General features: G+C 41.2%; 1 long non-coding RNA gene across 1 annotated transcript in view; it reads right to left on the reverse strand.

The window, feature by feature from the left end:
• The window catches only part of LOC119955114, an 85878-nt gene extending 77857 nt beyond the window's left edge, over positions 1-8021 (reverse strand). Inside the window, exon 1 of the long non-coding RNA XR_005458386.1 lies at positions 7057-8021. This is a non-coding gene — a long non-coding RNA (uncharacterized LOC119955114). The remainder of the gene's footprint in view (positions 1-7056) is intronic.
• Positions 8022-10625: the final 2604 nt, after the last annotated feature.

Genomic DNA, 10625 nt, shown 5'->3' on the forward strand with positions numbered 1-10625 from the left:
AATCATCAGGCTGATGAAAGGACTCCAGCTGAGCAAACGATTGGTTACCATCTCAGCCCCTCTAAGCCTCCGTCTGCTGGAAGGTGTTCTACCATCACCTGCAGCACCAACCCAATCTCTGTGCAGCTACTCCACCTGCGATATCCACAGCAGCTGCAAAGTGAGCCCCACAACTCGTGTCTTCTGCCAGCTGAATTCGAACTCCTACATTTGGACATTCCAGGGCAGCACGGTGGCGCAGTGAGTTAGCCCTGCTGCCTCACGGCGCCAAGGTGCAGGTTCAATCCCAGCTCTGGGTCACTGTCCGTGTGGAGTTTGCACATTCTCCCCGTGTTTGCGTGGGTTTCGTCCCCACAAGCCAAAGATGTGCCGGCCAGGTGGATTGTACACGCTAAATTGCCCCTTAATTAGAAAAAAAAAATGAATTGGGTACATTTGGACATTCTGAATTCTCCCTCAGTGTACCCGAACAGGCACCATAGTGTGACGACTAGGGGATTTTCACAATAACTTCACTGCAGTGTTAATGTAAGCCTACTTGTGACAATAATAAAGATTATTATTACAATATTCATAAAGCTGGTCCTTGTACTGTTAATATATATATAATTCCATGTTCTATCCACTCTTTCGTACGCATGTGTAGTAGAGCTGGAAATTATAAACACTTCTCGCCACTGGGCTTTTGAATATGAAATAAATTAGCTTTGAGTTAATTAGAACATGGGTTGCAGTGGATTCTTCATAAATTGGATCATACAAACTGAGGTTTTGGGAAAACACATCACCATGTACTTTAAAAATAGTTTAAATCGCCTTCCGTTTACAGGCGATAAGAAATAAAATAGAATGCCTACAATGCAGAAGGTAGCCATTCAGTCCATCGGGTCTGCACTAACCCTCCAAAACAGCACCCTACCTGTGTCCACACCCCCTGCATATCCCAGTAACCCCCACCTAACATTTTGGACACTAAGGGGCAATTTATCATGGCCAATCCATCTAACCTGCACATCTTTGGGCTGTGGGTGGGAACCGGAGCACCCAGAGGAAACCTACGCTGACAGGGAGAGAACATGCAAACCCCGCGTAGACAGTCACCCAGGGCCGGAATAGAACCTGGGTCCCTGGTGCTGTGAGGCAGCGGTGTAAATCATGGTGCCACCCTTAAAGCACCTCCGATAGTGCTCCCTCGTTACGTAACTGGAGTGTCAGCCTTGATATTTGCATTCGAGTCCTGGAGTGAGACTTGAACCCAAAACCTTGTGACTCAGTGATGTGATTTCTACCAACTGTGCCACAGAAATCAGTGCAATTTGCTACACTGATCCACTGAATGTGAAGGCTGGTGGGGTGAAAGGAGAGAAGAGGGTTCCATTGTGGCTTTGGAACCAAGGGAATGAGTAAGAGAAGGGGAGAGGAGGCAATTACAGAACCCTAGCCACCATGATGCAGTACAGAAGAAGATGACACCATCAGATACAACAGAGAGGGGAAAAAAATGAGAATGTCCTTTTAGGAAGTGAAGTGGATGGAAATGCAGTCCGGATAGATATGGGAGTCAGTGGACTTTGAAGATAGTGGACAATAGACAATCCCCAGAAATGTCGAAAATTCAGAGACAGACCATATGAACGTAACAGAAGGCTGTAAATGGGAAGCAAAGTTGATGAAATGTTCCAGTTTGGAATAAGAGCAGGAAATTACACTCATAAGGTCATCAACCTACCAAAAAATGACAAAGGTGGGGGGGGGGGGGGGGGGGGGGGGGGGGGGGGGGGGGGGGGGGATAAATCAGAATAGGACTGAAACAAGAATGTTCCACAAAAAACACAAAAAAGGTAGGAATAGCTAGGAATCATATGGGTTCCCTTCGAAACATCTTTCATTTGGAGGAAGTGAACAGAGTCAAACAAAACATGTCCAATGTCAGAACAAGGCCAGCCAGATAGAAAAGAGGGAGGTGGACGTGACTGGTTGGGCTTCTATTCAAGGAAGAAGCGGAGAATCCATAAACCATCCTGGTGGGAGATGGAAGTGTAAAGGGACTGGTCGTCCATAGTGATGGGCAGAGGTTTAGGGCTAGGAGATTCTGGAGGAGCGTCCCAGTAGAGTTGTGAATATAGGTGGGTAAACACTGAAAAAAGGAGGAAACGTGATGTCATCATTAGGAAAGAAAATCGGTTTGTGGGGAAGAACAGGGTACAATGATAGGTCGGCCAGAAGGTGTTAAACCTTCAATCCTGCACAATTGCTTTTATGAGATAGGACGCTGGAGGAAAGAGGCAAGGTCATTTTTGAAAACAAGTTGTTGCCCTGGCTGTTTTGCTTTTGATGGTTAGTTGAGATAGTAAATTAGGACAGTAGGTTAATTTTCAGCTTCAAAGAAGAAAATGGGTCCGTCAAACTTGTGCCACATTTCCTGATGCTTAGAGCATCATAACTAGACACTTCCTGTGACTCCCAGGACCATCTAACCCCCCTCACCATCACAGCTACTCACTTCAGAAAGGAGCAGCACATGGATCAATTTGTATCATTTTTAAGTACCTTAAGCTTCAGAAGGGAAGGTTCATTAATATCCAGTCCTACATTTAAAAAGACGCTTTTATACAGAAAGTGATAAAATAATTTTACTACTGCCAAGTGTCATCCTTTAAATATGTAATACCATCGTAACATACACATCTCCAGTTTAATTGTGATAGTTCTCAAAATTTAGCTTTTAACCAATAGCAAAACTACTCCAAAAGATCAAGACAAAGATGAAATGGGGAAAGATTTTTTGCAAATGAACGTCCACACCAGGGTTTGAAATTGCCTTCAAGGTGGGCGGCACCATAGTGCAGTGGCTAGCACTACTGCCTCACAGTACTAAGGACTCAGGTTCAACCCCAGCCCCGATCACTGTCTGTGATCCAGTTTGCACATTCTCCCCGTGTCTGTAGGGGTCTCAGCCCCACAACCCAAAGATGTACAGTGTAGGTGGATTGGCCATGTTAAATTGCCCCTTAATTGCAAGAAAGAAAGAATTGGGTACTTTAAATTATTTTTAAAATTGCCTTCACGACCGAGTGTGCTGTAATTCTATACATATTATCCCTATCTTTGTAATTTCACTGTTAACCATTGATCCTTCCTAATCTGTCAAATAAGATCAATGAGTAAACAATACAGCTTTACAAACCTTTATCTGAATAAACTCTAAATCTACACTATTCCAAAGCAAATAGAGCTAGCTCAGTAAATTTCTCAGAGTAACTAAGGTTCGTCAAGCTTTGAATCGCTCGTGACATTTCTCTGAATCTTTTCCAAAGCCATTATTATCATTTACCATTAACTGGATGGTGTACTCAAAAAGCAATCTCACCCAGGGTCTGTAGAACGACAGAATGTGATCCTCTGGCTTATATTCCCCTGTCCTATATTCAATTGATAAGAGATTTTTAATAAATCTTTTGTTGTCCATCCACAATTGACATAGAGAAGGTGGCGCCTTCGTGACCTGCTGCTATGCATCTGATATTAAGGAGAGAGTTTGGTTCGTTAACTGAAACTCAAGATCGATAAGCTACGATGGCATCATTCCTGGACTACTGAAAGATGCCAAAAGATAAACAGATGCTTTCACCACAATTTTTCTAATCTCAAAGAGCACAGTGGGACCGCTCAGTCACCAATATAACTCTGTTTAAGAGAAGAACAAAATAAAGTGGTTATGTATAATCTAAAGTCAATTGTTTGCAAGTTCTTCAAATCTGTAAAATCCATAGTTCAAGATAAAGTTAGTCAGGATGTAAAAATGCATGGGTTAATCAACAACGGCCAGATTCATCTTGTTAAAGGCAAGTCGTGTTTGACCAATAGCTTTTTTGAATAAGTGATCAATTCTATAGATAAAAGGAATGCCAGTAAATAGCATAAACGGATTTTCAGAAACATTTGGAAAGGTATCGCACAAGAGGCTTGTTTTTTTTAAAATAATTTTTATTCAAATTTTCACAAAATATCAATAACAAAAAATACTAAGAAAAGAACAACCCCCCCCCCTCCCCGTGTATACAAAAAAAGAAATAAATTAACACCCGTCATTAGCAAAGAACAAATATACACGTCTCTTCAGAGGCTTGTTAAAGGAAACGCAGAATGTGCTATTAACAGAGCGTCAGCCTAATTAGAAAGCCGTTTGATGGCAAGGAAACAGAAAAAAAAGCGTTACATATGGTCCATATCAGAGGTTACGGTCAGACTCACTCTTAAGCTGAGTAAAGAGTGGGTGAGATCTTTCGGTCCCACCAAAGGCGACCCCCGCCGATGGCGGGTTTCCTGGTAGCAGGGCGAGCAAGCCATACAAAATGCCTTGGCCAGAAGATTCCGCCAATGGTGAGCTGCCTCTGCTGCCAGCAAACATGTCGAGGGGGTGAAAATACTGCTCAAAGTCTACAGGTGATGTTCGGACTACATTCTGCCAGGTGGCACAGTGGTTAGTGCAGTGACACTGTTCAATTCGCGCCTTGGGTGACTGTGTTTGGAGTCTACTTTCCCCGTGTGTTTCCTCCGGGCGTGCTGATTTCCTCCCACAGTCTAATGATGTACAGGTTAGGTGGATCGGCCTTGCTAAAATTACCCCTTAAATGTCCAAATATTTCCGGGTTAGGTGGCATTACGGAGCTAGGGCAGGGGAGTGGGCCTAGGTAAGATCTTTCAGAGGGTCAGTGCAGACTCTTGGGGCTGAATGGCCTTTTTCTGGGATTCTATGGTTCTATTCTATGGTACACCAAAGGAGAAGTCTTGGCAAAAAGTGAGGTGTTTACAATACTTCAGGAAAACACAAGGTAGGTGACAGATGCATTTTTCTGTGGATGAGTGCAAAGTAATGCTTTCTGGAAGGATAAAACCACGAGGAATTCACTCACGCGAGTATACACTCAAAGTAAAGGCATCGACAGATGTGCATGAACAGAGGGAACCAGAGCTCCTGGAGAGTGTAATTGCAGGTAAATAAAGCCATATCCTGCCCGATAGAATTTGGGGTATTGAAATTGGGGGCAGCAAGCTTCAGAGTGAAGTAGTAAAACATTAGCAAGTGCCATTTTTGCTGTAACCATATAAATATCATTAATGTCATAGAATGCATGCAGATTCGCTAGGGAGGGGAAACTATTGTTATGAAGAATGATTTTAAATAATGAAACTGCTTCCATTGGAGGAGAGATGACCAACAGATTTGGCTTAACTTATAAAAAAAACCAAGAGCCCGATATATAAACAGAGGAAGACTTGGATTGAGAAATAATAAATAGTCATTTTGAAAAGAGTTTGGCAAAATATCTTTGAGAGGTTAGCAGGGAGCAGAAAAGTAAGTTGCATGTCTTTCATCCATGCTGCATTTTTAAAAAACATTCACTATAATAGAATACCATTAACTTTGATTTAATATATTCCTGGCATTTGAGCTTTCCACACATTTAGGGAAACTACAGCAACAAATATAAATATTAGGAGTAACTCAATCACCATCAATCAAAGCATAAGATCATTTGAAACCAGCTCCCCTAGGAGATTCAATTTTGTACGATTCAGATTTTATTTGGGTCTATAGTGCCAGAGGGTCCTTAAACAAAATGTTGGCCTATTTTTATTAAGTCTAGAATTTTCACTCTGTAGAAATAAATTAGAAGTCAATGTTGCACAAGATTGTATGTAAATCGAGACCAATAATGCAACAGAAGGGCAAGGGAATGAAGTGAAATAATCAAGAACATGCAACTACTGTGGAAAAATCATGCTTGGAAGTTCAACTATAAAACTTTTCAATTCTGGGTGGAACGGTGGTGCAGTGGCTAGCACTGCTGCCTCATGACACTGAGGACCCAAGTTCGATTCCGGTTCATTGTGTGTTGAGTTTGCACCCAGTGTCTGCGTGGGTCTCACCTCCACAACCCAAAGGTGTGCAGGGTAGGTACTTGGTCATCCATGAGCAGCACGGTAGCCGGTAGCACAGTGGTTAGCACTGAGGCTTCACAGCTCCAGGGTCCCAGGTTCGATTCCCGGCTGAGTCACCATCTGTGTGAAGTCTGCATGTTCTCCCCGTGTCTGCGCGAGTTTCCTCCGGGTGCTCTGGTTTCCTCCCACAAGTCCCGAAAGACGCGCTGTTAGGTAATTGGACATCCTGAATTCTTCCTCGGTGAACCCGAACAGGCGCCGGAATGTGGCGACTAGGGGCTTTTCACAGTAACTTCATTGTAATGTAAGCCTACTTGTGGCAATAAAGATTATTAAATTGCCCCTTAATTGGGAGAAAAAAAGAATTGGGTACTCTAAATTTATTTTAACAAACTTTAAAATTCAAATCACAATTACAAGGAACGAAAAGCAAAATGTTGGGGGTTGCAACAGGTTGAAAAGGGGCTTTGAAACTTCTGCAAAACCAGTTACTCTTTATGGAAGATGCTGTGGTCATTTATGCGTCTAATTATTATGCAGGCTAAGAAAAAGACTAAATTACAATAAAAAATGTGCATCCTAGTGAAATTGACTGAGCTTCAAGCTGAGAGATACAAAAGTGAAAAACACATTTGTGAATAACAACTTGGGACTAAAATGCATTACATCTTTTTCATCTCGACATTGTTTGCCAAAATCACAAGGGATTTCTGTGAGTTTATTCTTATAAACAGAACTGACATTTTCAAATTTTAAAAAAAATTTAATTACTCGAGCTCTAACCTTATTTTGTTCAACATCAAGATGAAATTAAATTCCATCTGAACATTTGTTCAATAGAAAGAAGCATCACAAAACCTCTGGAAAATCTTGTTTACAGCATTTAAAATATCCCCAGCCATTTACAAAACAGCTCGGTATATCTGGTCTTAAGAATGTCAAAATTAATTTCCTTTGGTTTCCTTTTAAAAAAAAATCAACAAAAATGATCACAACGTCTCATCCATCGCAAGGACTCTGCATTTTTCACTAAAATAGAAATTACCAGATCTCATGCTAATTAAGAACAGACTTGGTGAAAACAGTCAAAACAATTAAAAGAAAAATTACCTTCATTTCTATAGTGACTTTCACAACTTCGAGACATCCTAACTTGCTTTACAGCCAATTGGTTACTTTTGAAGTGCAGTTACTGTTGCAATGTAGGAAATTATACCCTTAAACTTCATGATCTGCAAATTTAAATTTCAGCATTATGACGAACCACTCTTTAGAATTATTAAACCTCCACTGAAATGTTTTTTTGGATTGGTTTCTTACTACTTCAGTGGTTCCTAATCAAACTTGGCCCCTGAACAAGTAGAGATAGAGGCTAATGTTTTTAGCACCACTTTTGGCTGAAGTTCAACTTTGCACCCATTAGCATCTGGGGACTCTGAACCATAGGAACGGCCATCAAAGCATGCAAGTGCCAAGCCTGGATAACACATGCGGAATCCAGCCTGATATATCCCTGGAGATGTGTATAAATTAAGATACAGGCAGCATCTTGTCAAGCTATGTTTGGGCACAATATGCAGCAGCCTGCAATGGCCTCAGTTATTAAACAATCTACCCAAGCAACAACGTTCTGCCGCATCGAAGAGGGGGTAAAGAATGGTCTAACTAGCCAAATAAAGGTGGCTTAAGTAGGGGGATTAAAAGGAGACTACGTTGGGGGATGTGATCCATATCCTCTCCATAATCTCACAAAGCTATCATAATTGGGCTTATTAAATGCATGTAACAGTGCAGCTTTTTAAACTGTACTTACTTACAACAAACAATAACTCAAACATGATGGATATTCTCAGGGAAAGCACTGCACCAAGTTCACATTTTTCAAACCTGCAATAAAATTACCGAAATATTGCAGTCTGATAAACAAGTTAGTAATGCCCAGACGTTGCTCCTCTCGGGAGAGATTATCTGATCTCCCCGGGGCGTGTTTCTCAATGGCAGGAGACAGCCCCACCATTGGCTGGTGGTAGGATCTCACATTGAATCCACCCCACACCATCAGGAAATCCGCAGCAAGGTTGTGCCATTGCGGTGGGGGGGGGGGGGGGGGGGGGGGGCTGGAAGATCCCACCGGCATGAACAGCTAGAAGATCTCACCCATTGGATAGAGCCCATAGATTGGTTTAATGGCAAATTTCTCCACCCAGATATTGTGATATCGTAATAGTCAAAGTTACATGACTTCAACCAAAGAACTAAATTATATAGGATGAATATAAATATTTACAACTTTATTTTTTTTTAAAATCTAAAATAACTAGAAAGATCAATTGTAGCAAAAAGCAGAACCTATGCAAAACTGACAAAGGGCTGGCTAACCACATTATTTATTCCCCCTTGCCCTAAACCCGTTTCAGCTAGATATGGCCCTGATCAATTTAAATCTGCTGAGTGAGCTCCATCACTTCATTCTTTTGAAAGGAAATCAGTTAGCCCACTGAAAACTTAACTCATTGAATTTCCCCCCGATGTTGGTTGGTAGCAATGGCTAGAATTCCACGGATGGGATTCGCCACATTTTCTGCTCAGTTCAAAAGAGAGCATGCTACACGTTTTCCCTTTTACTCCCCAGTAAGGACTAATTTTTACATAGACTTTGACACTAATATTTAGTTTAATATGCAGCATCAGTGGGTGCTCCCAAGTAGAGTCAACAGATGGCCAGGCAACTGTGCATCAGAGACAAGACTTAAAATCATCCGGATTAAAGTCTTAAATAATTGTAGCAACTTGACACCAAGCCTTAGTGAACCTATAATGCAGTAAAATTCCTGTGTATTATTTTAATGCAGTTACAAGTCCCATCGGTAAGAATTCAGCTATTTGAGCAAGAGATCATTGAAAAATGAAGTCGTAGCCACTCTGAAGTCTCCCAATTCGTGTTTTTCGGATATTTGAAAGGTTACAAAGAACAAAGAAAAGTACAGCACAGAAACAGGCCCTTCGGCCCTCCAAGCCTGCGCCGACCATGCTGCCCGTCTAAACTAAAATCTTCTACACTTCCGGGGTCCGTATCCCTCTATTCCCATCCTTTTCATGTAGAACATAGAACAGTACAGGCCCTTCAGCAAGTGTTCAGCAAACTTGGTTTCATTAGCAGTCCCTACAAGATATGAATCACAACCAATTCAATCATATATCAATACAATTTACATCATTGTTTTGCATGCCTGTAAACACAGGTTATAAAAGGCACAGTAAAATAGATTTGCAAATACACCATCCCATTCTGCAGCTCAATTCGGAATCGGAACTATCATCTAAAATATATTTACAGAAGGGTTTAAGGTAGCAAGGTCAAAATTTGTCAAGAATTGCAACACACTGACGCAGTTCACATCTCGGTCTTGGGTTGCAAACCTTTCATCCTATTGCATTTTATATTATTGAGGTTACCAGAAGAGTCATGTTTGGCAATGACCTGATGTTTTGGCCCCAAGTGAGTGAGCTTCCTTCACATATAAAACAGGATACCATTTCTGCACCACTAAACCATACAAAACCAAATTTCACTCGGCAAATAAAACTTCCCCCATATTCCCAGACTTCTTTAGTGTCCTAAAATTTACTGATCTTAAAAGGTGTGCCTAAACAACACAGAGCAAATCAAATGATCTCTAGGGTAGGAATTTTCAAAGACCCTCAATCTTTTGAGTGAAGAATTGTCTCCTCCTTGGACTTAAATGACCTTTTATCCTAAGGCCCCTAGTTCTATACTCTGCATCTTCCCTGCAAGAATTTTGAACCTTTCAATAATATCACCTCTTGTTTTTGTAAACTCGAGGCAATATTGGCCCATTCTATTCAACTCCATATCAATCAAATATTCCCGTCAGCTTTCAAGCTTAAGGTTTACCCCATCAAAAACTTGCTTTAGCTTCCCAGGTAGACCTAAACTCAGCCATTAATAATAATCTTTATTATTGTCACAAAGTAGGCTCACATTAACACTGCAATGAAGTTACTGTGAAAAGCCCCTGATCGCCACACGCCGGTGCCTGTTCGGGTACACCGAGGGCGAATTTAGAATGTCCAATTTTCCCAACATCATGTCTTTCGGGACTTGTGGGAGGAAACCGGAGCACCCAGAGGAAACCCACACAGACGTGGAGAGAATGTGGGAGGAAACCGGAACACCCAGAGGAAACCCACACAGACACTGTGAAGCTACAGTCCTAACCACTGTGCTACCATGCCACCCATACTGCATACTATCCAATAGCCTGCGAGAACATTCACCACTAAAATAGCTGCAAATACTTGTAACCAGTAGTTTTATTTTCCACCTCAACATTTATTTTCCTAATACCATTTCCAGTTACGCTCCACACAAAGGTCCAAAACCAAGTCAGATCAGATGCGATTAATATAAAGTAAATGACACCTCTGAAGATAACGTGGTTATTTAGACGAATAGGTATACTTAAATAATCCTATATTTAAAAGGCTCAATATAAAAATCAGCAAGCATGTTTATGCAGAGTATTCCATTCTTTCCTTAGGCAAGGAAAAGATTATAAAGCAATTTCTAAACGCGTTAATTGCTTCATTTCAAAATCTTTCGAGTAAAACATAAATGGATAAAATTTGCACCAAAAATGAAAAGGCAACATAAAATG

Source organism: Scyliorhinus canicula, chromosome 20 (genome assembly GCF_902713615.1).
Source record: "Scyliorhinus canicula chromosome 20, sScyCan1.1, whole genome shotgun sequence".
Taxonomy (NCBI): Eukaryota; Metazoa; Chordata; class Chondrichthyes; order Carcharhiniformes; family Scyliorhinidae; genus Scyliorhinus; species Scyliorhinus canicula.